Below are 26,940 nucleotides of genomic sequence, written 5' to 3'. Positions count from 1 at the left end.
ATCTATTTCCTAGAACACAAAAGGCTTTCTGATATCTTTGCTTGGAGATGGCAGCAAATGCACAAGGTAAACTGGCAGATAGCTTAGGGCCTCTTTTACAAAGCCACGAAATGAGGAAGTCCATTCAATTCCCATGGGCTTCCTCTCATTTGCCACACGGGAATCAGTAGTGTAGCTTTGTAAAAGTACCCTTTAATCTTCTGGGAGTCTCCAATTAATCATTCAGGGATTTTTATTTTGGGGGGGGGGGGGGGGGAGTCAACAAGTGTTCTTCAATTTTAAAATTAATATACTGACCTAACCCCAGATTTTTACAAGTTACAGACAGGTACACAAAAATACACTGAAACTTTGACTGTACTGCTTTGTTAATAAAGCTGAGTTTTGCGTATTCTCAGAGTAAAATACCCTAGCTGCATTTAATTTCAGTCCTACTGAAGCAATATTAGTTTTAGGCTCCAACTATATATGTGTGTATGTCTATATATAAAGAATGTTTAGGGTGTGGAAATATATAATCGTTAGATACTGTCAAACTGCAATGATTTCCACTGATTGAAAAAATAGAAATATTCAAACATAGCACCGTTCTGTGTTTAAGAAGGAAAAAAGGCCTCACAGAGCTCCTAGATTATAGCCATCTATCGGAGCTTAAACGGATCTATATAGACCCTCTGTTCATCATTGGCCAAAAACCTTCTAGGGTGTGTATTATTTTAATGTCCTTCACACAGTTATAAGTTATAGATTTCAATCTCGCTGTTGCATTACAACAAACTGCTTCACACGGTAATACAGTGCATATATAAGGTTTGAAAGAACACTTATCTTTCAAACTGCTTGCACTAGGGAATTCCACGATTCCAACTCGTTCTTTCACTCCCCTTGCCCCAAGCCAACGGTGGCCGGCGTTTCGTCTCGCTGCTTCAGGGTCTTGGTGGCGGGACTGCTTTGGAACCGGGTTTTCGGTCTGTATTAATCATTCCAAAGCAGACTACAAAACTACTTCACCAACCTACCCAGCTATGAAATTCCACCTTCTAGACTAACTTGCCTTACACTTTCCTTCGCTCTTTCTTTACTTAAGCTTTGTACATTACCAATTGTATCTGATATCCTGGAATGACTATGTCATAACAAAACTCTGTAAGCCATATTGAGCCTGCAAATAGGTGGGAAAATGTGGGATACAAATGCAATAAATAATAATAATAAATGACACATGCAGTGGCAGAAGCATATGCAATAAATGTGATATTTTTAAAATCCTTTTTTAAATTGCGAAGTACAATTCATGGAGCATTCCAGTTTATTAATAGCATGGATATACAGTTGGGCTATTTTAGCCAACAGGCTATACAGAACACTGCTCATTTCAGTTCATTGTGTCAATTTTTCCTTTCATAGGCAAACCAGTGTTCCTGGCCTAATCATCCAGATCCTATGCTTTCCACTTTAAAATCCTCCAGAGTTGTAACCCAGAGTATCCAGCTTTTACCCAGTCCTGCCTGAAGAATAATCAAGATTCCGGTGGCTTTTAAGGTAGAAAGCATAGGCTTCAGAAAACCCTGCTTTCTCTTCCTCCCTGCATTTAGCAGAATCTGACAGATCCACCAGATCACATATCCAGTGACTTTTAAAGTAGGAAGTGTAGGACCAAAGGATCTGGTGGATTTGGCTGTGTGTGGAGAAGAAAAGGAAGCCAGATTCTCCAGAACTCCTGGATCAAAGGTGGACAATCTCAATCCTCTGGGGCCGCAACCCAGTCAGGGCCGCAACCCAGTCAGGTTTCCTAATGAATATACATGAGATCTATTTGTGTGCACTACCTCCATTGTATACAAATAGTCATGGATATTCATTGGGAAAATCCTAAAAATGGCCCTCAAGAATCTGGGTTGTCCCCTCATACCCTTGATCCTAAACTTTCCACTTCAAAAGTCACTGGAGTTGTGACCAAGCCAATCCTCCCATCTACATACATAGTAACATAGTAAATGACGACAGAGCTGAACGGTCCATCCAGTCTGCCCAACAAAATAAACTCGTTTTACATAGTATGTGATACTTTTTATGTATACGCGAGTTTGATTTGTCCTTGCCATTCTCAGGGCAGAGACCATAGAAGTCTGTCCAGCACTGTTCTTGCACTAAAAGTTCCAAAGCTAACATCGAAGCCCCTTAAATTTACCCTCCAGCCCATCCATATCTATTCAGTTATGATCAGGGCGCAGACCGTAGAAGTCTGCCCAGCACTGGTTTTGCTTCCCAATTACCAGCGTTGCCACCCAATGTCTGCTAAGATTCCGCAGATCCATTCCTTCTAAACAGGATTCCTTTGCGTTTATCCCAAGCATGTTTGAATTCCACTACCGTATTCATCACCACCTCCTGCGGGAGGGTATTCCACATATCCACCACCCTTTCCATGAAAAAATACTTCCTGACATTACTCCTGAGTCTGTCCACCTTCAAACTCAAATCACATCTTCTAGTTCTACCACCTTCCCGTCAACGGAAAAGGTTTGTTTGCGGATTAATAACTTTCAAATATTTGAACGTCTTAAAGTGCATACCTTCATTCCCTCCTAAAAGTTAGCCAGAGGATCTAGAATGTACCCAGACTATAGAGTATAAAGTAACAGCCAGATCCTCCATAAACCCAATTTAAGGTGAAATAAATGAAATCTAGTGGCTCCAGCTTTTACCCAGACCTGATTCGGTGGTCCTTTAATAAAGCATCAGTAATGGTGGTTGGGGGGGGGGGGGGGCAGCTCACGTAATCACTAATATTTATGTTTAATGGGCTACTACGGTAAGCCAATATAAATCCAGATTTGTACACGTTCCCTTGTACATTAGGAGCCCCGGGAGCATGGGCTCTGCTGACCTTCATCAAGCCAAGGCGGTGTTCACAGTACTATGCACTTATGATCATAGCAGAAGCATTTCGAGACTCTGGCAAGGACCGTTTATGGATTTTTTTTTTCGGTCGTTTGGGGGTTTTTTTTGGACGGGGGGGGGGGGGAAAGAGGAGATGTACTATTGCATTAGCTAACAAATATAGGCTACTACAAATTCAACACCATACTACTAATTTTAGCAAGGACAGTGTTTCGTATTAAAAAAAAGATTCGAACATGGTAGTTGGAAGTAGCACACCTTCCAATGCAGGCACTGATATCTTAAAATGTATAAATATCAAACTCTCCTGCAGACAAAATAAAAACAGCCCAGAACCTAACACTCTGAAGCCTCTAATCCAGTTGCCCCCCTCCCTCCTCTTTCCCCAGTCCTTCTCTTACTGCAGGACCTGCACCGGATCCCCATGCCTCTCGTACAGCAGCGCCCGACACGGGCCGCCTCGCCAGGTACCGGAGCGCCTAACCCATGTAGCTGCTACCCCACCGCGGCTGACTACCGCTGCCACTACTACCAAGCTCCGCATAGCCGCCGTCGCACAAGAGACACGTCACGGCGGTCAGGGGATTGACGTCACACGCAGTCACGCTCCATGACGACGTCGCCGCCAGAAGCTCGAGGTGGGAAGTACAGCCACGTGACCACGTGTTGCCACTGCCAGCGCGTGCCACAGTCGGGACTTGTTGTGCCTTGTCTTCTGCTGCTCTTTGCTGCCCCCCCAAGAAGCTGCTGTCATGTTTCCAGCCCCATGGCAGCAATTAATGAAGCACTGGCATAGTCAGATGGCCAGTTTGGGTGGGCCTGAGCCTAAAGTGGGTGGTCACTAAATTTTCTCTCATTCTCTTGCCTGCATTCCCATCCCCCCACTGGCAATTTGACACCTCACCTGCCTGCTTAAACCCCTTTGAATATCAACCCCTATAGTAGGGTTACCATATTTGCCATGAGGGCTCAGAACTTAGTTCCTACCCGAAACCTCTGCTCACAGGACAAATCCCTCCTCTCAGGACCCTTCTCCACCACTGCCAACTCCAGGCTCCGCCCTTTCTGCCTCTCTCACCCCATGCTTGGAATAAACTCCCTGAGCCCATACGCCAGGCCCCCCGCCCTGCCCATCTTCAAATCCTTATTCAAAGCCCACCTCTTCGGCACCTAACCACTTTACCTCTCTATCCACACCCATCCTGTTAGAATATCAATGATATCCTTTGATGTCCCCATACATACCTCCAACCCACCCCCATCCTCCCACCCTGTCAGACTGTCATAGTAATGCTTGAATGTTTTCACTTATATACACTGTCAGCTAGCACATTTGCTTATTTCCGATCTGACGAAGAAGGGCAACCTTCGAAAGCTAATCAAGAAATGTATTAAGTTATGTCCAATAAAAAAGGTATCATCTTTTCTTTTTCCATGTTTTATTTTGTTTGATTTCTATTGATAACCTCTCTTCAGGAAATCTAGACTGCCCCAACTTGACATTTCATCCTTTAGATTGTAAGCTCCTTTGAGCAGGGACTGGCCTTCTTTGTTAAACTGTACAGCGCTGCGTAACCCTAGTAGTGCTCTAGAAATGTAAGTAGTAAGTAGTAATATCACCCTGCCAGGCCCCCGTCACACCCACCCTGCCACGCCCCGCCCCATCACACCCCACCCCTTGTCACCTTAACCCCCCCCCCAAGAAAGCCAGATTCCCTCTTCCCCCTTGCATATCCCCTCCCCAATCTTTTTTCCAACCTCCACCCACATGACTCCATATGCATCTCCTCCCCTTCTATAGTCTCGCAAGGCTGCCACTTGAACTCTTGGCAGCCATTTTGAAGCAGTGGCAGGTCTGTAGCAAGACAGGTCTGCAGCTGCACCGGGCCGGGAAGAGGGGGCTCTTTCCTGCCCCAAAGAGGCCACTAGACCACCAGAGCACAATAATAATGTAAAGGGAGGGGAGGATAGGACACCCTGAGGCCCGTCAGTCTGCCAGTTCGTCCGCAAACCCGGACAAATGGGCAGGCTGGCAAAACCCACCCAGGTGCCCTGCAGTGTCATCAAAAAGAGGACATGTCCAGGAAAAACTGGACGTATAGTAACCCTACCCTGTAGATCTAGCCCAACATTAACAGATGTAGATTTATTATTAATAATCTGCCTTTATCCAAGGTGGAGAACAAAAATACATACCTAATAAAACAAGTAAAAACATAAAACAATTTCCAAAACAGCATTAAGAGGTTTCAGAATTAACAGACACATCAAGACAAATTTTAAGCCAAACAAAACAGCTGATATATCAATAAACGCTTATAGGAAATCACATTTCCCTAGGTTTAGAGTTCCAACGGTAAGAAGTGCTTATATGAATTGCTGTGTAGTTTTTTTTTTCTTCTTTATATGGGGCCCATTTACCAAGCTGCGGTATGCACTAAAACATACTTACCACAGCTTAAAATGGCTTACCATGAGGGGCACTGAAGCGGTCCCACTGTAAGGTGCACATGTGCGTGCGCTACCCATGTGCTAAAAGTTTTTAAACTTTGGCCGAGGGGATGTGTCTGGGGGTGAAGAGTGGGCGTGTCTGTGCTAATCAGCACAGCCACATTGTCACATGCCAACTGATCAGTACAGGATTAATGCATGAGACCTTACTGCCTACGAAATAGGTGTCAGTAAGGGCTCACGCTTTAATTTTTGTTAATGGCCACACACTAATGGCAACATTACCACATGCAGGCACAACAAACAGGAAGAACCTCTCCGACAAGGGGATGATCAGAAGCAAACGCCGATGCTAGAGGCTGTTAGCGCCATACTAGCGCCGGCGTTTGCTAATGCCCCATGATCACAGCCCTCGAGCGTGTGAAACAATGCGTTTGAGGGCTCTGAACGCAACTAGCATGCAAATGCATGCTAAACAGGGCATTAGATATTCCTCCCCAATGATCAGTGGCCAGCGCGCCAACGATTGGGTCGCTAGCCGCGGCAAACCCTGGCGTTAGGGTTTGCAGATCATTGGGTAGGAATGGTGAACCCTGTCCAGCATGCATTTGCATGCTGGCAGGCCCCCATTCCCCCCAACAACAAACCTGCCAGCGATGGGGGGGGGGGGGCTGGAGGTTGGGCGGACCTCCAGTCCTCCCCCGACGATCCCCCCCCCCCAGGTTCAGGGAGGGCTAGAGATCCGGTGGGTCTCCAGCTCCCCCCTAACTCCCCCAGGAAAGGTGACCAAGCAAACCCCCCCCCCCCAGCGACAGGGGGGCTGGAGATCCGATGGGTCTCCAGCCCACCCTAGTCCCCCAGCGAGGGGTCCCTGGTTGTCCAGTCCCACTACCTTGTGAGTTGGGATGTGCTGGGCGGGGCTATACACCATATAAGGGAGAAACTCATTGCAACTTTATTACAGTATTATTGTAAGCCACTTTGAGCCTGCAATCAGTGGGAAAATGTGGGATACAAATGTGATAAATAAATAAATAAAATAAATATGGTGTATAGCCCCGCCCAACGCATCCCAGGATACACTGGGCAGGGCTGGGCGCCACAATTTTGTGGCGTCGCAGGAAGAGGAGGGAGGCAGGCTACCCTCCCTCCTCCAACACGCAGGTAGGGGGACTGGACCACCAGGGACCCCTCACTGGGGGACTAGGGGGTCTGGAGACCCACCGGATCTCCAGCCCTCCATGAACCTGGGGGGGATCATCGGGGGGGGGGACCGGAGGTCCAGCAAATCTCCAGCCCCCCTGTTACTGGTGGGGGGGGGGTTGTTGGTCCCCACTAGGGAGGCTGGATTGTCGGGGGGACCAGAGGTCCAGCAGACCTCCGGCCCCCCCTGTCGCTGGGAGGGGGGGGGGGGTTGGTTGCCCACCTGGGAAGGATCATCGGAGGGACCGGAGGTCCGGGGTCCTCCAGCCCCCCTGTCACTGGGGGGGGGGGTTGGTTGGTCGCCCTCCTGGGGGGGGGGACCGGAGGTCCGCCGGACCTCCAGCCCCCTGTCCCTGGGGGGGGGGGTTGGTTGGTCGCCCCTCCTGGGGGGGGGACCGGAGGTCCGCCGGACCTCCAGCCCCCGTTGCTCGGGGCAGGGGTAGTTGGGGCCTGGTGGTCCCATGGACCTCCAGCCCCTGTGTTTGACAGGTTTGGGCTTTTGACAGGCCAGACCTGTCAAACAGGTGCGGGAGGATTGTGCTGAGCGCATGCTCAGGCACAATTCTCCCGCACTTCTACCCCATGATCAGAGATAATTGCAAGCTTAAATTTGCATGCAATTATCTCTGATCATCGGTGCAGTAAAGCCTCACACTGTTCCAGCGCTATTTTAGAGCTCCACTTGGTACAAGAACTCTCAAGTCTGACAATATGTGCTAGTATTTTGTAACATGCAGGTGTTTAGCACCTACCAGTGGCGTACCGAGGGTGGGGCGGTCCGTACCAGGTGCACGCCGCTGGAGGGGTGCAGAGAGCAGCCACGCAGCTGTCGGCTCCACTGGTTCCCTGCTCCCTCTGCCCCAGAAAAAAAGAGAGCAGGGAGCTAGCGGAACCGACAGCCAAGCGACTGCTCCCAGCAGGTAAGGAGGGGTGTCATGCTACACCCGGTGGGGGAGGGACGCCACTGCACCCGGTGGGGGGGGGGGGGGTGCACAGCAGCAATCCGCCACAGGTGGCAGCCGACCAAGGATCGCCACTGGCACCTACCCGTGGGTGCGAATTTATAAAATTGCCTTTTAAGTGCACGAACATGTACCTCAGAATTAGATCACTTCTAGTTTTAAAAGGACATTTTAAAACAATCCAGGAACATAAGACCTTTGAAGTTAAAATGATGAAGTATTTTGACACCCACCAGACAGGAATTAGACAAGATGCAGGTTTCCTATCACATTAAAACCCATACAATTATAGTGTTTGTCATCCTCTGATCACCCATCCATCTCTCCCTGTTTCTCACCCCTACCTCCCACCTCTATCTTTCCTCCTGAGACTCTCATTAAAATGCTTTTATGTTTCACTTATATTATATATTTTGATATTTGTCATCGTTTGCTCATTTCTGGCCTGAAGAAGTATTGCTTTCAAAAGCCAGTTTAAAATGTTTGTTTATTTCTATTTATTACCAAACCAAATGGGAAACATTCTGGCAAAATCTAAGGCTTAGCCTGAGAAACTGCACCTTTAGAATCAGTATCACAAACTGACGGATTAGGCTCACCACCCAGAAGTAACCTCGTAAGTTTAATTTCAGGAACAAATCATGTGATATTACATGCTTAATTATGCCTAATTTGCATTTTATGGACGTCATGATATTCCAATATTAATCAAGATCCGACAGATATAGTCAAGGTACTCATGAAAAAAACATCCTCAGAATATAAAAATATATCAATTGCTCTAGAAATGCATAAAAATATGAAGTCATGAAATGATTTTATTATTCCATTAGCGAGAAAAGACACACTTTAATTGCGGGACAAGATTAACAATAAAAATTATTTTTGAAGCAAGGCATATTGTAAATACAGTGTTGTGCAAAACTGAATAATAAAACAGGTCTCAAACACTGATTTCAGGAGATGGCCTTTGGTATATTCTGACAGTACCAAAATATTGTATTCACTAATTTCAATGTTGTTTCTTTTTGTCTTGCTTGGAAAGAAGTGTGACCTAAGCAAACTGAATAATGAAACAGGGAATGATTGATTCATCTTTTCTGATTTATCTGCATTACCCATCTGTTGGGAATAAACGTGACTGTCTCTAGGACCTACAGTCACAACACCAGAAGAAACATATTAATCCCTTATAAATATCATGATTATCAAGTGACTCAAGGAAAGTGAGGCTACTTTTAAATGTTTTGTCTTTTCATGTTAATTTGTACAGCGCTGCGTAGTCTAGTAGCGCTATAGAAATGTTTAATAGTAGTAGTAGTAGTAGTGTTGTCATTGTATATTTGTCTTGATTATGTTGTAAAGTCCACGGAGCAGAGGCTATACAGTGATGTGTATTTCTGTTATGTTATGGATTTTATCCTGTCATTTCCCTATAAACCAGGTTCAAAGGAAGTCATAGTATATTACATAAAATACATAGCATTTACAACATAAAAGTAGATACATCTCTTAACAACAATTAGTCTTCAAGATAATTCATTTAGCTGGAAAAATAAGTCTTCAATTTTTTTTCTAAAAACCAAATCAAATGTCAAAAACATAAAGGAATCCTGTTCAGAAGGAATGGATCCTCAGAAGCTTAGCGGAGATTGGGTGGCAGAGCTGGTGGTTGGGAGGCGGGGCTGGTGGTTGGGAGGCGGGGCTAGTGCTGGGCAGACTTCTACGGTCTGTGCCGTGAAAATGGCAGATACTAATCAAGTCTGCATACATATACTCTAACCCTACTACTATTGTTGTATATATATATATATATATATGGGAGAAAAAGCCTCAAATACGGACAGATACTCCTTGTTGGAATCCAAACTTAAGGGAGTTCTATCTATCATCACGGGCTGAAAAAAACCTCCCAGGCTTTAATGACGTGATACCTAACACTCTAAATAGTAATGGTGCAGGAATCACTTATCTTGCAGCTGTTCAATCGATATATTATCATCCACGGCCCGACTCCGGCCGAGTTTCGACTCCTGCTTCAGACTTCCTGAATTCAGATACTGTCCTTGTGTCCGCTGCCTCTGCCGAGAGACTGTTCCATGTTCATCATGGTCCCTGCCCTTTAGATCTGATGGTGCAAAGGTCTGCACAGGGCATTCCCAAATATATTCTTGTTCTAACCTCTCTCCACCTATCCATCATTGACGGTGCCCTCCTAGAAAGTTTAGTTTATCCTCATGATCAATCAATACCCATTTGCACAAATATTGCTTTATTTTATCTAATCAATACAGACCTAGATTTCTCTTTCTCCCTTGAAACTGGCACATCTGAATTTGATTAAAAGAAAGCATGAGAGCACTTAGCTTTCCCACTGATTTTGTTATCATCTTTAGGCAATTTTTTCAAATGCTTTTGATTTGTTGAACTTTTGATACATATCAAGCCAGCATCTATTGAATTTACAGCGCATTTCATTAATAATGAGATGGTTTTGCTTGGGAAGGAGCCAGTGAGCAAGACATTGGCAGGGCGCGTGCTCTGCATTAAAGGAATCAGATGCCCCCAGGGCTCTGCATTTGTGTCACTAGTTCTTTGTTGTTGTTCTATGATTTTATCTGTTTACTGAGTTTTGCCTTTCCCCCCACTGTCTGGCAGCCTCCTCCAATTTCTTGGACTTCCAGCCAAATCCAGACTTGCCTCAGCTTGGACTACAGAGCCATGAACTATCGTTCAGGATGCCTTCCCCTTTTTTCATTCCTCTCTTTCTCTAGCACAGCTGCCTCTGGAAACCAGTATAAGTACTCTCGGGTGCCATAGGTTCATCCTTTTGTGTGGCTTTATCTTAGTTGTCCACAGGGCCGCCGAGAGGGGGGGGGGCAGGGGGGGACAAAATTCCCCGGGCCCAGGCCTCCAAGAGGGGCCCAGCGCCGCAGTCCCCGGTCTCACCCGCCCATCCTCAGCTCCGTCGACAGCCCCCCTCCGTCCGCCACCCTTCTTTCAAATCACAGCGCCTCACCTCTGTGTGAAGGTGCAGCTGCAGATCGCCTTCCCTCCCTGTGTCCCGCCCTCGTCTGATGTAACTTCCTGTTTCCGCCAGGGGGGGGATCACAGGGAGGGAAGGCCCAAAGGGAGGAGATCTGCCGCTGTGCTTTCATACGGAGGTGAGGCGCTGTGATTTGAATGCAGGGGGGGCCTGGTGGCGGACAGAGGTGGGCTATCGACGGAGCCGAGGACAGGCGATTGAGACCGCCTCGGGGGGGGGGGGGGGGGGCGCCAGCGGGGGCGGGGCCCCGGGCCCATCCCAGTCTCTCAGCAGCCCTGGTTGTCCAAACATTTAGTTCGGGTGCGGTCTCAGAGCTGCCCAGTTAAATAGTTCCAGAAGGCAAAGGGAGCATGAAAACGAAGAGCCGACAGGCGCACGGCACCCCCCCAGCGGCGTGCACCCGGGGGCGGACTGCCCCCACCGCCCCCCCCCTTGGTACGCCACTGCATATAAGTCTGCCCAGCACTATCCCCGCCTCCCAACCACCAGTCCCGCCTCCCACCACCGGCTCTGGCACAGACCGTATAAGTCTGCCCTGCACCATCCCCACCTCCCGCCACCGCTCTGCCATCCAATCTCGGCTAAGCTCCTTAGGATCCCAAAGCAGTGCGGTACTTATAGTTCCTGATTCTATATCCATTGAAATTAGTGTTGTAGATCTCATAATGCATCAGAATGAGGTTGGCAGAAATCCAGAACTGGTCTAAAATCTCCCTCCTGGAACTGGGTAACTTGGAAACTCTGCTATCTTTGGGCAGCGCTTGCACTTCTCAGTTTTTGTAAGAAAAACAGTACTTACAACAGAGTGGGCAACCACGATCCTCAGAGGTTACAATCCAGTCGGGTTTTCAAGATTTCCACAATGAATATGGATGAGATCTATTTGCCTATAGCAGAAGCAGTACATGCAAATCAAGCTCATGCGTATGCATTGTGGGAAATCTTGAAAGACTGACTAGGTTTGTGGTCCTCGAGAACTGTGGTTGCCCAATCCCTGACTTACAAGATCTTAGCTCAGTGTCTCCCAAGTCGGTCCTGGAGTACCCCCCTTCAGTGGCATTCCTAGGGGGTGGGGGCGGTCTGCCCTGGGGGCATGCCGCTGGGGGGGTGCTGCGCGTACAATGTCCCGTCGTTCTTTCCATGCTCCCTCTGTCACCAGAACGGGTTACTTCCTGTTGCGGGGCAGAGGGAGCAGGAACGAACGACGGAGAAGGCTCGTGCGGCACCCCCCCAGCGGCGTGCACCTGGGCGGGGGGTTCTTCGCGGGGGGTGTCCTTTCGCCGGGGGGGGGGGGGTCACGCTGCATCCGGGTGGGGGGGGGGGGGGGATGCTGCATCCGGGAGGGCAGGGCGCATCGGCGATCCGCCCCGGGTGTCAGCCCCCCCTAGGAACGCCACTGCCCCCCTTGCCAGTCAGGTTTTCAGAATATCCACAATGAATATGCATAGCAGAAAATTTGCATATATGGAGGGCAGTGTATGCAGTGTTGCCAGGGCTGCAGGTTTCCTGCCCAATTGGGCTCCTTTCCATGACCTGCTGCGGCTTTTTCACAACATGTGCGGGTTGCGGGATTTTGAAACGACTTTTTTCTTGCCCCACCTGGCGTTTTTTTCCCATGGCCGTCAGCTGCGGGTTGGCTCAGTTTTCCCGCGGCCGCGGCCAGTGGAGGCGGGCTTAATGATGCCATTTGTATGCAAATGGCCCTCATTAATATTTATTAATGACGTCATTCATATGCAAATTGACTTTGTGCAGTTTGGGGCTGGTTTTGGGCGTGAACAATTTTTTCCATCTGGCAACACTGGTATGCATATCAATCCCATGCATATTCCTTATAGTACTCCAGGACCACTTTGGAAAACACAGGCATAGATGAAATAGAATAAAACCCATGCCCTTTTAATGTGGGGAAAAAGAAGAAATCAAACTGGAAGTTGTGTATGATGGTTGTCAGAGCCAGAAGAAGCCTCACAAACAAGGATAGAAAGGTGAAACTGAAACCATCAGTCAAAACACAACCCTCCCCACTTCCCCAAAGACTTCTGATCATCACCCTTCTGTAATTACTAGACTAGAATTTACTTTAGCACCAGAAAAGGACACCTTTGAAAATGTGCTACTGCTTGTGTTAACAAGGACGATTTCCTTTTCAGCTAATAATCTCGTCCAAGCCCTTCATGCGCCTTAAAGTGCCTGAAACATGCAGAGGAGTTTTGGTGGTGGAGGAGGGGAGAGAATTATAGGAACACATGCGTCACTGCCATTGTGTGACTCTCAACAAAGAGAGATAACACTGCAGCGAATGACAAATTTCTGTTTTTCTTGTTTATTACTGACAATTATTGTTATTTATGAATTAATTTTGTGTGGGTGTTTGATTTATGCGTTTTATTACAAAATGGAGGGAGGAGATGGAATATAGTAGTTAAAAGCAATGAACTGATCAGGTGGAGTAGTGGGGAGTGAGGATAAGAGTTCAAATCCCAGCTCTGTTGCTGAGTTACATTAGGCATGATCCTTAGGTGACGAGCCATTTTTATTATTTAAATTTATTTAAATAACTAAATACAGGACACATTAATTAATGAATTAATTAATTACATTTGTATCCCACATTTTCCCACCTATTTGCAGGCTCAATGTGGCTTTATTAATATAGTACATCAATCAATCAATTTAGTGCACCTACTACGATAATATAATGATAGAGAATTAAAATAGCATAATTATGTCAAACATTATTCAAAATTAAAATAGTAGGATACATTAAAATAACACATAAAATACTAACATGACAAAACAAAACTCAACTCAGTCACACAACTATTTCCCTTTCTTTGCTCTAACCTTTGCCCACACCATCCGACAGAGTAAATCTCTAAACAACGTGGACCACAAGCCAAAATTGCACATTATTAGCCAAATGTTTCTCGAAATAAAAATGTTGTTTCCTCATCTCTCAGTTTGGCCAACTGTAATTGTGTTGCAAATAAGCATGAGAAAACCTATGCTTTCCTGGGCGCACACCCTCACACCTCTGGCGATGTCAGCCGCTCAGACCTCTCTACGATGAGCGCGATAGTAAATCCTAATAAACCTTGAACCCTGATCTCAGGACAGCAGGGCCTGCACTGAGTGTACACTATCAAGACTTTAGAGGCTTGATGACTTAAGGCCCCAATATCTTGGAGTATAACCTTGGCACACCAGTCACCCGAAGTCTCTATTATTTTTATGAAGTCTCTTTTATTGAATAAATCACAGATAATGTACTCACAGATAGATGTTCTGAGGTGCTGCTCCAGGACAAAGAATGACTCCTTAATCTGAGAGCTGTTGGGGGTGAAGATCTGAAGAGAGGTAGATATATTGCAGGGGGGGGAAGGATAGTTGAACAGAGAGAAATGGTTCAAAGCTGGGTGACTGGAATGTGCAATATCTCATTAAGGAGGAGATATCTTCAAGGTAAAAAACCAGGTTCGTTACAAGGAGTTTCAGCAGGACAGAGCTGTCTGGAATGAGATGATCCGTGCTCCATGCCTCTGGCTAGATGGTGTTGGAATGCCTCATGGCTGAAAGGACAGAGAGGTGTTGAGGCTTCACACAGGCTCAGGGAGGAGCAGATAGAGACCAATGGAGACAGAGCCTGCCATCAAGTAGCAAGGGGTGGCCCTAGAGGACGGCCCTCGATTGGGGGGAAAGGTCATACCTGGCTAACCTCCCAGGACAGAGATAGTGAGAATGACCAGGAAATGATAGCAGGAAGACAAAAGAGCCAAGTTTGGCAGAGAGAGGGAGGAGGTCTGGGCAGCCTCACAACCAGTGGTAACAGTTCTTACACAGCCAAGCAAGTGTGGTTGCACTGCCTGTGAACTACATTACCCACAGTGACCTGCTCATGTATCTTTGCAGTGAGAAAGTGCAGCAATGTTAGTCCTTAGAACTGAGAATAACAGTAAAAGCATTACACGCATTTAGGATCACGTTATAAACTAGTGTGAGGCTGTCGGAGGACAGAACATACACTCCCCTCCAAAATCAAAGTTTTACCTTCAGATTTGGTTTAGCATGTGCCTTGTCTTTCGAACACATAACGCAGAGCTCTTTGCATGAATGAGAAAATAAATAGCAACAAATTAATCCATCTTTCCTCTCTCCCACCCTCAGGTGGTGGTGCGTGGTCCGATGAGAGGAAATGAACCGTCAGACCATCCACCCTGGAGGTGGCTGCCTATACAATTCTGATGAATTCCTGTCTTTAGGCTCCTGCTCAGATTCTAGGTCCTGCTTCAAATTCAGGTTAGAAAGGGGCAGGACCCATAGTCCACCAGCAGGCTAATGTTTCAGATAGGCTTGGGGGCCCCCTGTAGAATGGGGGGTCCAGAGCAATTACCCTGTTTGCACTCTCTAATGTCGGTCCTGAGGAGGGGTAAGCTGCTGCACCTTGGTCTTTGTCTCAGCCTTGGAGTTTTGACCAGCAATGTTAGTTGAATGTAAAGGCTCCCACATCCTTCTACCCAACAAGAGCCAATGCAAGTATATTAGACATCCTAGAGAAGGGGTCGGCAACCATGGACCTCAGGGGCCATAACCCAGTTGGAGTTTCAAGATTTCCGCCATAAATATACTTGAGATTGATTTGCATGTACTGCTTCTATTGTATGTAAATATATCTCATGCATATTCATTGTGGAAATCTTGAAAACCTATTGGGTTGTGGTCTTCAAGGATTGTGGTTGCCCACCCCTGCCCTAGTCAAATCTTCAGCATTGTGCCTCTCAATTAACTTGAATCCCCTTGCCCCCCCCCCCCGACAATAATGATCACCTCATCTCCACCCCTCGAATAATCTGTGGAAATGGGCTATTTGACAACTGCCCACCACCCCCGCTGGTAAAAGTCCCTCCTGTTATTTCTTTGGGTTTGTGTGGTTGTTAGAACCTATTGTGTTACTTCGACTGCAACTAGTCTTTGAAGCTCTGCCCAGAACCTGCTGCCTTAGGCAACTGCCTAGTCATGCCTAGTGGTTGGGCCGTCCCTGTGTCCAACTTGAATTTGATCAATTCAACTTGCTTGGATTTGGGGAAAAATGAAGTACTTCGATTCAAGGCCAGATCTAAGATATTGACCCCCAAGGGCAGAACTGGTGAGTGGTGGGGAGAAGAGGGTTCTCCCCCAGAGGTATCACAGAACATAGCCCTAAAGTAAGTGGAATCAGGCTCCTATATAGTCCAGGTATTTGGCGTCTTAAAGGTTTAACATCCTAGGCAATAGCTTATGTTGCCTATACCTAAATCCAGGCCTGAGTTAGGTTGTAGCTTTTGATACAGCTGGCATAGATTTCACTATCTCATTGGGCTGGGGTCAAGCATAATGATTTCTCTTGACTTAAGTATGCTGATTTTCTGTAAGGATTTCACAGGTTAGTGGCTGTGGTTCCAACGTTTCGGGCTTTCATTGACTAGAGTTCTATCTGCGGCGTGGGGCATGAAGATGCTGGAACTAAGTGTTTCTAAAATATTGGCCATATTTGGGTCATTGTAGGTGATGAGCAGATGAGTAAGGAGAGGTGGGAAGTGTAAGGCAACTATCCGGGACACTGTGGTAAAAGGGACAGCATCTTTTCCTCTATCCTGGGCATCACTTTTCTTCTAAGCGTTGCTTAGCCTGAGCAGCAGTGTCTTGGAGTTGCCCCCTTGAAGATTCAGAAGTGGTCTACTGCCATTCGAAGCATTGTGGAATCACCAGTGGCCTTCCCCTGCCTCTTGAAAGGCTTGGTTCCAACATGATGCCTAAGAGAAAGACTCTTCTCCTTGGAGAAGGAAGCAGCAACTTTTTTACTATGCTGCTTCCTTGGGGGAAGGGGGCAAGGACCCCATATCCCACTGACACCACAAAGTTGGAAGGTAGGACTCCACTATCACCATATCTAGGGACATTGAAAGGGTGGAACAGCATCCCACCAATTATATAACTGACAGTGATTTCATCAAGTCGATTTGGTTATTTTCCACTCAAAGCACATATTCTTAGCAACTCTGTCAAGTCAAGGCTGGTATCCCCTGTTCCAAAGGGGAATGTCTTGATATGACCATGTTTTTGAACAATTCCGTTCATGGTTCTCAATTAGTGGTTTTACAGTCAATGGCATGTTCTGTGAGCCTTACAGGTAGGCTGGCCAAGAAGATAAAGAAAGACAAAGACTTGATGCCATAAAACGACGTATGACCACCTAAACTTCCGGAAATCACTAAAAACCAACCTGTTTAAAAAGGCATACCCTACCGATCCAACTTAAATGCCTACTCTCTGCAACACAACCAAACTAAAGCACGTAACGGACATAACACAACTCTTCCGTTCTCCGATTCCCTAATGTGGCTGTGCCACATGAACTTGATCTTACCACAACATCACCCGGTATTTGTTCACACCGGAGCCTGCAAAGGCCTCTCTGGTACTATGTAAACCACATTGAGCCTACAAATAGGTGGGAAAATCTGGGATACAAATGTAACAAATAAATAAAAATAAATAAATAATTGAGCATGCAAATGATTTGAAACCTATGGCATCAGGGTTTGCAGAGCATCTCAGCTTGCTTTGTAGTTGAATTTTCTGTGGGGCTTCTGAAGGGTTCCATTTATTTTTAACAATACGAAAGTGGGTTCTCTGAATGAAGAAGTCCCAGGGGTTATCCTGTGTTCCTCAAAGTGAAACTTCTGCCTCCAAAGGCCTCATCATAATTTATTCTCTTACCTACAGATGGCAGCAGTACTCCAAGACCAAGCTTAGCTACTCTGTTCTGACAGTCCTTTATAAGGCAGGCAGCAGGTGAGCAAGGGAGCACAGGGGCCCTTTTACTAAGGTGTGTAGGTGCCTACGCGTGACCAACCTGGCTACCACATGCCGGGGTGGTAATTCCATTTTTGGCATGCGCCCAAAACACGCAGTAGAAAATATTTTCTATGTTTATTTTTTCTTACATTTGTACCCTGTGCTTTCCCACTCATAGCAGGTTCAACATGTCTTGCATATTATATACAGGTACTTATTTGTACCTGGGGCAATGGAGGGTTAAGTGACTTGCCCAGAGTCACAAGGAGCTGCGTGTGCCTGCAGTGGGAATTGAACCCAGTTCCCCAGGACCAAAGTCCACCACTCTAACCACTAGGCCACTCCTCCGCCCTTATCTGGTGGTAATTGGTAGTTGATGCACACTGGATACTTACCGCCCGGTTAGCACTAAGTCAATGGGTGGCATTAAGGTCTCAGGCCAAAAATGGACGCACAGTGGTTTTCATTATGCCACACGTCCATTTTCCAGCACAATTTAAAAAAAATCCCTTTTTTCCAGGCACCAGGGGCGTAGCTACGTGGGGCCACGGGGGCATGGGCCCCCACAAATTAAGCCCTGGCCCCCTCTACATTTGACCCCCCAGATGCAGACCCCCCGCCCTGCCGCCATCATCCGCCCCACCGCCGCATCAGGTACCTTGTTTGCTGGTGGGGGTCACCAACCCCCGCCAGCCGAAGAGTCTTCTTCAGCGCCGGTCGACTTCGGCGCCTTCATTGCGTGATAATCTGTTTCTGATACCTTACGTCCCGCACGGGGCTACATACAGGATGTGCACGGTGCAGGACGTCAGGAGTTCGAAACAGATAATCACACAGCGAAGGCGCCAGACTCGACTGGCACTGAAGAAGACTCTTCAGCTGGCGAGGGTTAGGGACTCCTGCCATCAAAGTACCTGATGTGGCGGTGGGGCGGGGCGGGGGGGGGGACGGTGGCGGCGGGGGGAGGCGGCGGATAAACAGTGCCCCCCACCTCGGGCTCTGGTCCCTCCTCCTGCCGAGGTCTGGCTACGCCCCTGCCAGGCACGCTCAGGAAATGGACCAGTGCGCATCCAAAACACGTGCGTACACCAGCCCCCACAATGAATAAGATTGACAGCGGAGGGAGGTAAGGTAAGGGGGTGATATAAAATCTGAACCCCTTGAGGAATTGTTAAAAAATATATACTCGCTCTATGGGCTGTCTGCAAGAGAACTGACTGTCAGATGGCTTAGACTCAAATAATTATATGACAAGGATAAGAGCACCTGGAAGGTCTTTTGCCAGGAGGGCCAAAATCACGTCTAAGTAACCTCCAAATACATTCCATTCATTGTTAAGGGGTCTCATCATTTGTACCTGAAATAGGGCCGTCGGCTGAAAAGTCAATTTCCAAAATACACTGGGCATTCTTTTTGGAATAATATGTCTTTTCCTAAGAAGTTTGGCGTGGGTTAAAGCAGGCAGGGCAAGCTGCTGCCCCCTTAAACCATGCCAAGCAGGCTTAGCCACCAATATTCAGCAGTACTGTTTATTTTATTTTTGTTACATTTGTACCCTGCGCTTTCCCACTCATGGCAGGCTCAATGCGGCTTACATGGGGCAATGGAGGGTTAAGTGACGTGCAGGACGTCAGACTCACAGAAACAGAAGCCTGTGCTTATGTACTTCTACATGGAATGTTGCTAGTGGAATAGCAACATTCCATGTAGAATCTCCAATAGTAGCAACATTCCATGTAGAATCTCCAATAGTATCTATTTTATTTTTGTTACATTTGTACCCTGCGCTTTCCCACTCATGGCAGGCTCAATGGAGGGTTAAGTGACTTGCCCAGAGTCACAAGGAGCTGCCTGTGCCTGAAATGGGAATCGAACTCAGTTCCTCAGGACCAAAATCCACCACCCTAACCACTACGCCACTCCTCCACTCCACTATGCATTGGGATTTATTAACCGCCTTTTTAAGAAGAGATTCACCCAAGGTGGTGTACAGCAGGTACAGCTTAACATCAAACTTATAATTTTGTAATAGCATAACAATAGTAAAATAACCAAGAATAAACATAAATACAATAAATGAGGTAAACTTGAAAACAGTAAATTGAAACCTAATGATAGAACTACTATGAAACAGTATCAAAAATATACACACTTAACAGCACTGGCAGTAACGTCTCAGACCCAAAATGGACACGCACCAATTTTTTATTTTGCCACACGCCCATTTTCGGCAAAATTTTTTTAAAAAAAGGCCTTTTTTTACAGGCGCGCTAAAAAATGGATCTGCACGCACTTAAACACACACCTACACTGGCACAGCACATTTTTCAGCGCACCTTAGTAAAAGAACCCCTGAGCAAACACAGAGGTGTAGATTTCTAAAATGGCAGACATGCAACTCTAAGTATTGGTGTTTACATGTCTTGTTGGGCAGACTGGATGAACTATACAGGTCTTTATCTGTTGTCATTTACTATGTAAGTTCTCAAATAGCAATATACACACATATGTATTTATTTAGATTTTGCTCACACCTTTTTCAGTAGTAGCTCAAGGTGAGTTACATTCAGGTACTCTGGATATTTCTCTGTCCCAGGAGAGCTCACAATCTAAGTTTGTAGCTGAGGCAATGGAGGGTTAAGTGACTTGCTCAAGATCATAAGGAGTACCTGGGGAGTTTGAACTGGCCACCTCTGGGTTGCCAGACCAGTGCTCTAACCACTAGGCCACTCCTCCACTAGCAACATTCTGTGTAGAATCTCAAATAGTAGCAACATTCCATGTTCCACTGCACTTACCACTAGGCTACTCCTCCACTAGTAACATTCCATATAGACGCCTGCACTGCTGATCTGCAAGGGCAGGCTTCTACATGGAATGTTGCTAGTGGAATAGCAACATTAACATTCCATGTAGAATCTCCTATAGTAGCAACATTCCATGTAGAATCTCAAGGTGAGTTACATTCATGTACTCTGGATATTTCTGTCCCAGGAGGGCTCACAATCTAAGTTTGTAGCTGAGGCAATGGAGGGTTAAGTGAGTTGCTCAAGATCATAAGGAGTACCTGGGGGGTTTGAACTGGCCACCTCTGGGTTGCAAGACTGGTGCTCTAACCACTAGGCCACTCCTCCATGTAATAATACTTATAGGTATATGTTGCTGAGTTGCCTTCATTGATATTGTAGACATTGACAACTGCAAAATGGATGCTGCTGCCATATGTATCTGGCACAAATAAATCCATTCTTGTGTGTATTTTAGAAAAAGCTCTTTAGAAAAAGTTGGCAGATCCTTTCCTAATATACTGCTGGATTTGACTCATCCCGACCTGGACATCTCAGTTCTGATTTCCGTGTTTGTTCTGAAATCTGCCCTCACGTTCTGGCAATTCTGAGGGACTGAATGTGCTAAATTTAAACACTGAGCAAGTGTTCCACACGGCTTTTGGTACTAGCTTATGTTTGCAAGATACTTTTTTACATGGATTACTTTTCCCTCCAAAAGTTGCAGAAAATTATGTCCTTAGACAGCAGAGGGCGCTATTGTAAAACTGTACAGGCAAGTTGGCTTTTGGAGTATATTTGTTCCTCTGTTGATTGAAACCAGAGCCCATGTTAGGAGGTGGCAACCAGGGCAATTACATGGCCTCCATGCCCCAGGGGACCCCAAACCTGTCCAAGCTGAAGAAGACATAGCTCCCTTCCCAGTTTCTGCACTGGGCCCCTGTATGTCTAACGCTTGCCCTGACAAACTCAAACCTGGCACTTCACACTGAATTATTCAGAAGGTATTCTGTACACTACTGACCCTGGGTTTGGGACAATATCCAAAGTAAGGGACAGTGAAAGATGTCTTATAAGAAGTCTGCAAGAAAAAAGAAAATTGGTGGCTGGAAGAGAAAACAAGAGGGAGGGGAAAATGAGTAAAAGTGGCAGGGAGAGAGCTTAAGAACATAAGTGTTGCCATACTGGGACAGTCTGAAGGTCCATCAAGACCAGCATCCTGTTTCCAACAGTGGCTTATCCAGGTCACAAGTACCTGGCAAGATCCCAGAACAGTACAATACATTTTATGCTGGTTATCCTAGAAATAATCAGTGGATATTCCCCAAGTCCATCTTAATAATGGCTTATGAACTTTTCTTGTAGGAAGGTAGCCAAACCTTTTTTTAAACCCTGCTAAGCTAACTTCTTTTACTACATTCTGTGGCAACGAATTCCAGAGAGTAGGAGAGGGGAAGAGTAAAATAGGGAACATTGATGGGTGAGTGAATATGAAAGGTAGAATGGGTAACAGTGAGAGAGAAAATACATGCCAGGGTTCAAATTGCACTGATGCGCCTTGTGATTTTGGGCAAATCACTTAACCTTCCATTGCCTCAGGTACAAACTTATATTGTGAGCTCCCTGGGGACAAGGAAATACCTAGTGTATCTGAATGTAACTCACCTTCAGCTACACCTGAAAAGGTGTGAGCTCAATAAATACAAAAAAAAAAAACCCAAGAGTGACAGAGAGAAAGAAAAAATAAGGAAGAAAGGGAGTGAATAAGAGATAAATTAGGTGACAGAAAGAAATATGAGGAGAGAGAAAAGAGAAAGAGAGAGAAATGAGGAATGAAACAGAGAATGGAAGAAATGGAGCAGAAAAGACAAGAATGACAGATGTGTGAATCAAAAGTTGCTCTGGAGAAGCAAAGGAAGACACAAGAAGGAAAATGTAAAAAAAAAAAAAAAGGAGGGGATAAGAAATGAAAAATAAAATATAAAAATGTGGCACAAGAAAGGCGCAACAGAGGGACAGAGACCTGCAGAGATTGTTGCAGGGAAAGATGACAGACTGAGAAATGAGGAGAACCGGGGACCCGGAGGACATAAGAGACAGAAGTGGCCTTTGAATTTCATTAAAGAAAAGCCAGCGAGAAAACAACAATTGAATTGCCAGCAGTGGAATTAATTTCTTTTCCCCAGTGGTATGAGATGTTTTGTTTTCTTGTTTCCTCCAGGCTGTGCTGCAGCAGAGAGGGCTCCAGCACAAGGCTGGAATTGTGACCGTCAGCATTTCTGTCCCCACCAACCTCAAGGGGGTGTAGCTCACTTTCACACTTCCGAAAATAAAAGGGAGGGGGGGGGGGAACAGTATCTACCTGTGGTTTCTTAAATTGAACTGTAAATCTTTTGCACAGTTTACAAATCTGCTTCCTTTATGTACGGAGCACCCGGTAGTTTTGAATTAAAACAGGGTCAGTATTAAACATGCTGGGGACCAGGGAATGAATTTGGGATGGGGCCCAAGTCCCACTGAGAAGCTCTATCTCTTTCACCTTCAGACAGGCTTGGGACCTCCTAATATTGACCCTGACTGAAAACCAGTGTTTTTACATAATGGTTTTGTATTTCAAAACCTGGAGCAAGGTGTGCTTTCTCTTATTTATTAGATTTTGCTCCCACCTTTTTCAGTAGTAGTTCAAGGTGAGTTATATATTCAGGTACTCTGGATATTTCTGTCCCAGGAGGGCTCACAATCTAAGTTTGTACATGAGGCAATGGAGGGTTATGTGACTTGCCCAGGATCACAAGGAGCAGCAGTGGGATTTGAACTGGCCACCTCTGGATTGCAGGACCAGTGCTCTAACCACTAGGCCACTCCTCCACTAGCAACATTCCATGTAGAATCTCAAATAGTAGCAACATTCCATGTTCCACTGCACTAACCACTAGGCTACTCCTCCACTAGTAACATTCCATATAAAAGCCTGCCCACCCTTAGCAATGCAGCCACGCAGGCTTCTATTTCTATGAGTCTGACGTCCTGCACATACATGCAGGACGTCAGACTCACAGAAACAGAAGCCTGCGCGGCCGCATTGCTGATCTGCAAGGGCAGGCTTCTACATGGAATGTTGCTACCGTGTTTCCCCGAAAATAAGACACTGTCTTGTATTAAATTTTGCTCCCCAAGACCTGCTAGGTCTTATTTTCAGGGGAGGCCTTATTTTCGGGGAAACATCGGGGTCACCCCCCCCCACCCGAGATCGGCGGCTCCCCCTGCCCTCAGTCGCTCCTGGAACTAACCTCTTAAATGCTTCCTTTCACCATTCATCTTCGCACTCGCCGCAAGCAGCAGGGCAGGCCACTCCTTCCTTCCGTGTCCCGCCCTCGCCTGACGTAATGTAACGTCAGGCGAGGGCGGGACACGGAAGGAAGGAGTGGCCAGCCCTGCTGCTTGTGGCGAGTGCGAAGGTGAAAGGAAGCGGTTAAGAGGTTAGTTCCGGGAGCGACTGAGGGCAGGGGGAGCCGCTGATCGAGGGGGGGAGCCGGCGATCTCAGGTGGGGGGGTGACCCCGATGTTTCCCCGAAAAATAAGGCCTCCCCTGCTAGGTCTTATTTTCGGGGGAGGCCTTATATTTTCAAATTGCAGCAAGACCTCTACTAGGTCTTACTTTCGGAGGATGTCCTATTTTCGGGGAAACACGGTAGTGGAATAGCAACATTAACACTCCCTGTAGAATCTCAAATAGTAGCAACATTCCATGTAGAATCTCAAGGTGAGTTACATTCAGGTACTCTGGATATTTCTCTGTCCCAGGAGGGCTCACAATCTAAGTTTGTACCTGAGGCAGTGGAGGGTTAAGTGGCTTGCTCAAGATCACAAGGAGCAGCAGTGGGGTTTGACCTGGCCATCTCTGAATTGCAAGACTGGTGCTCTAACCACTAGGCCACTCCTCTACTCCATTCTTGCAACTTTACTATCTACTAATAGAGTGACTAGACCCAGAGATCCAATTAAATGGTTTCCCATCATTTAAAGGGGTTAAATATAAAACATTTTCAGGCTAATTTTTTTTTTTATAGCTGTTAAAATGTGGAATGAGCTACCTTTAGATATAAGACTGTTAACGGGTCAATTACAATTTCGTAAGCTCTTTAACACTTGGTTATTTAAAAAATATTTGTTGTCATTTGGATTTATAGGAAATTATAATTCTATCTTCCCTAGTTATGGCTAGGTCATGTTCACATTTGTTATCTGCATTGAGGGGTCCTTTTACTAAGGTGCGCTGAAAAATGGCCTGCAGTAGTTTAGATGTGAGTTTTGGGCGTGTGCAGAATTATTTTTTAGCGCACCTACAAAAAAATGCCTTTTTTTAATTTGCAGAAAACAGACGTGTGGCAAAATGAAAATTGCTGCGCGTCCATTTTGGTTCTCAGACCTTACTGCAAGCCATTGACCTAGCGGTAAGGACTCACGCGGTAACCGGGCGGTAATGTCTACGTGCATCAAATGCCACTTGACGCGCGTAGCTGCCATGCGCCAGAAAATTAAAAAAAAATATTTTTCAGACATGCATAGCGGACGCGCGCCAAAATTGAAATTACCGCAAGGGCCATGTGGTAACCCAGCGGTAACTTCAATTTGTCACACGTTGGGCGCACGTGGCCACCTACGCAGCTCAGTAGAAGGACCCCTGAACTAAGGTATATGCGGACTATACGAGTTGGATTGGTAATAGGCACAAGGTGGGTTTTAAAAATCAGAGGCACGAAAGATAAAAGGAGAGAAGGTGGAGAAAGGAACTTTAGAAGAGGGTGGATTGAAGGGATGGGTTGGTGGAAGCAGGAATAGTGCTAGGGAGGACAGGGGAGAGATGTCTTGTGGCACATAGACAGAAGTCTGGGAAAGAGAAAAGAGGGTTAATGAAGGAGGGAAAAAAAACCCCAGGAAGAATAATGAGCAGTTCAGGGGTCCTTTTACTAAGATGCACTGAGAAATGGCTTGCAGTAGTGCAGGCGTGGGTTTTGGGCACGCGCTGCTCCATTTTTCAGCGCGCCTGTAAAAAAGCCCTTTTTAAAATGTTTGCCAAAAATGGATGTGTGGCAAAATCAAAATTGCTGCGCGTCCATTTTGGGTCTGCGGTAAAGTCTCACGCGGTAACCGGTGGTAATGACCTACACGCGCCAAGTGCCACTTGGCGCGTGGCTGATATGCGTGTCCGAAAATTAAAAAATATTTTTCGGACGCCCGCCAAAAATGAAATTACTGCAAGAGCCACGCGGTAGCCGAGCGGTAACTCCATTTTGGCGCACGTTGGAAAAATACTATAGGGCTAGGAGAGAGACAGACCAAAGCAGAGAGGGAGAGGGAGAGAGAGGGAGGGAGAGAGAGAGAGAGAGGGAAAGAGAGAGGGGAGAGAGAGAGAGGGAGCGAGAGAAGAGAGAAAGATAGGGGAGAGAGAGGCTGGATAGCAAGTGGATGGAGGAGCAGCAGAAGAGAGGAGGCTACTTAAAAGCATGAGAACATAAGATGATTACACAGAAAGAAAAACTGAAAAGTCACCAGGCTAATCTAAATCCAAGCAAATAAATAAAAAAAGGAGACTTGTGGTCCTGATTCACCTCCCCTATTCTTGCCTGTAGAGAAAGAGGTTTGGGTTTTTTTTTTTAATCTGACACTGTGTAACTACATGAGTTTCAAATGATGCAAACAGAGGATGACATCCAACTCTCTTCCTTTTGTGCTCCACCAAATGTAAACACACAAGAAATCAAAAGTATGCTAAGTTCACCCAAGCATTGTCTAAAGTGAAACACTGGACAGTGAGGAAATGCAAGCATTGTTCTAGGTCAGAGCGCAGCCAAAGGTGAAGGAAATTCAGCATTTGGGATATTACAAAATAAGGTGCTGGCAGTCATCCATTCTATGTGCTTTCCTAAATCCAGCTGTGTGTATACGTCACAGAAGCATAAACTCTAGAGAGACATTAAAATTGCATTTTGAATTTTGTGCTCTAGTTATACTACTAAAATAAACTGAATTGGAGAGAGAACGAGTAGAAGAGAAAGGCCTGACTCAAGAAAGTAAAAAAGTAGAGACAGCAAGAGACAGGAGGGAGGCTGATAGGAAGAAGCAAAAATAGGCCCTAAAGAAGAGAAACTAAAGTGTGAGAGAGAACGATGAGAAAAGAAGAGGCTGGTGAACAAAGAAAGAAGGTCTTGGGGAGTGAGAGAGAGCGAGAACAGAGAAGAGGAAAGAACATTTTGAAGGAGAGATGAAGAGAGAAAAGATAAGAAAGCTAGAGGAAAAGAGAGAGACAAAAGATCAAGAGATAAACCAAGAGGGAAGCTTTCCCAGGAGGGAAAGACAAGAAAGAGAAAACCAGAAGAAAGCAACTTGGTAGAGAAAGATGAAATTAAGAATGCAAGAAAGTCAAGAAGACAGAGGGATGGAATTCTGATTCTTAGTTATAGAATAGACAGGACAAGCATGAGGACAGTGGTTTCTCAACCTATCCTAGTGACCTCACAGCCATTCATGATATCCATGATGAACGTGCATGAGTTAAATCTGTATACATTGGACATATCTCACAGATTTATCTCATGCATACTGATCATAGATAATCTGAAAAACCCAAATGGCTGTGGGGTTACTAGGACAGGCAGGGCCGGTCCTAGGGTCTCTGGTGCCCCCCTGCAGACTATCAGTTGGCGCCCCCCCCCCCCCCCCGTCTAGCATCTTCTTTCTCTCTTCTCCC

The 26,940-nt window shown here is 46.1% G+C and overlaps 1 protein-coding gene across 2 annotated transcripts in view; it reads right to left on the bottom strand.

Moving 5' to 3' along the window:
* The window catches only part of LOC115480632 (enoyl-[acyl-carrier-protein] reductase, mitochondrial-like), a 47,820-nt gene extending 44,370 nt beyond the window's left edge, over positions 1-3,450 (bottom strand). Inside the window, exon 1 of one of the 2 annotated variants that reach the window (XM_030219451.1) lies at positions 3,437-3,450. The gene's annotated coding sequence lies outside the window, so the exon portion shown is untranslated. The other variant, XM_030219452.1, reaches the window with a different exon arrangement.
* Positions 3,451-26,940: the final 23,490 nt, after the last annotated feature.

Source organism: Microcaecilia unicolor, chromosome 11, assembly GCF_901765095.1.
Source record: "Microcaecilia unicolor chromosome 11, aMicUni1.1, whole genome shotgun sequence".
Taxonomy (NCBI): domain Eukaryota; kingdom Metazoa; phylum Chordata; class Amphibia; order Gymnophiona; family Siphonopidae; genus Microcaecilia; species Microcaecilia unicolor.
Note: the sequence above shows the minus strand (reverse complement) of the source record. Positions and strands in the feature narration are given on the sequence as shown.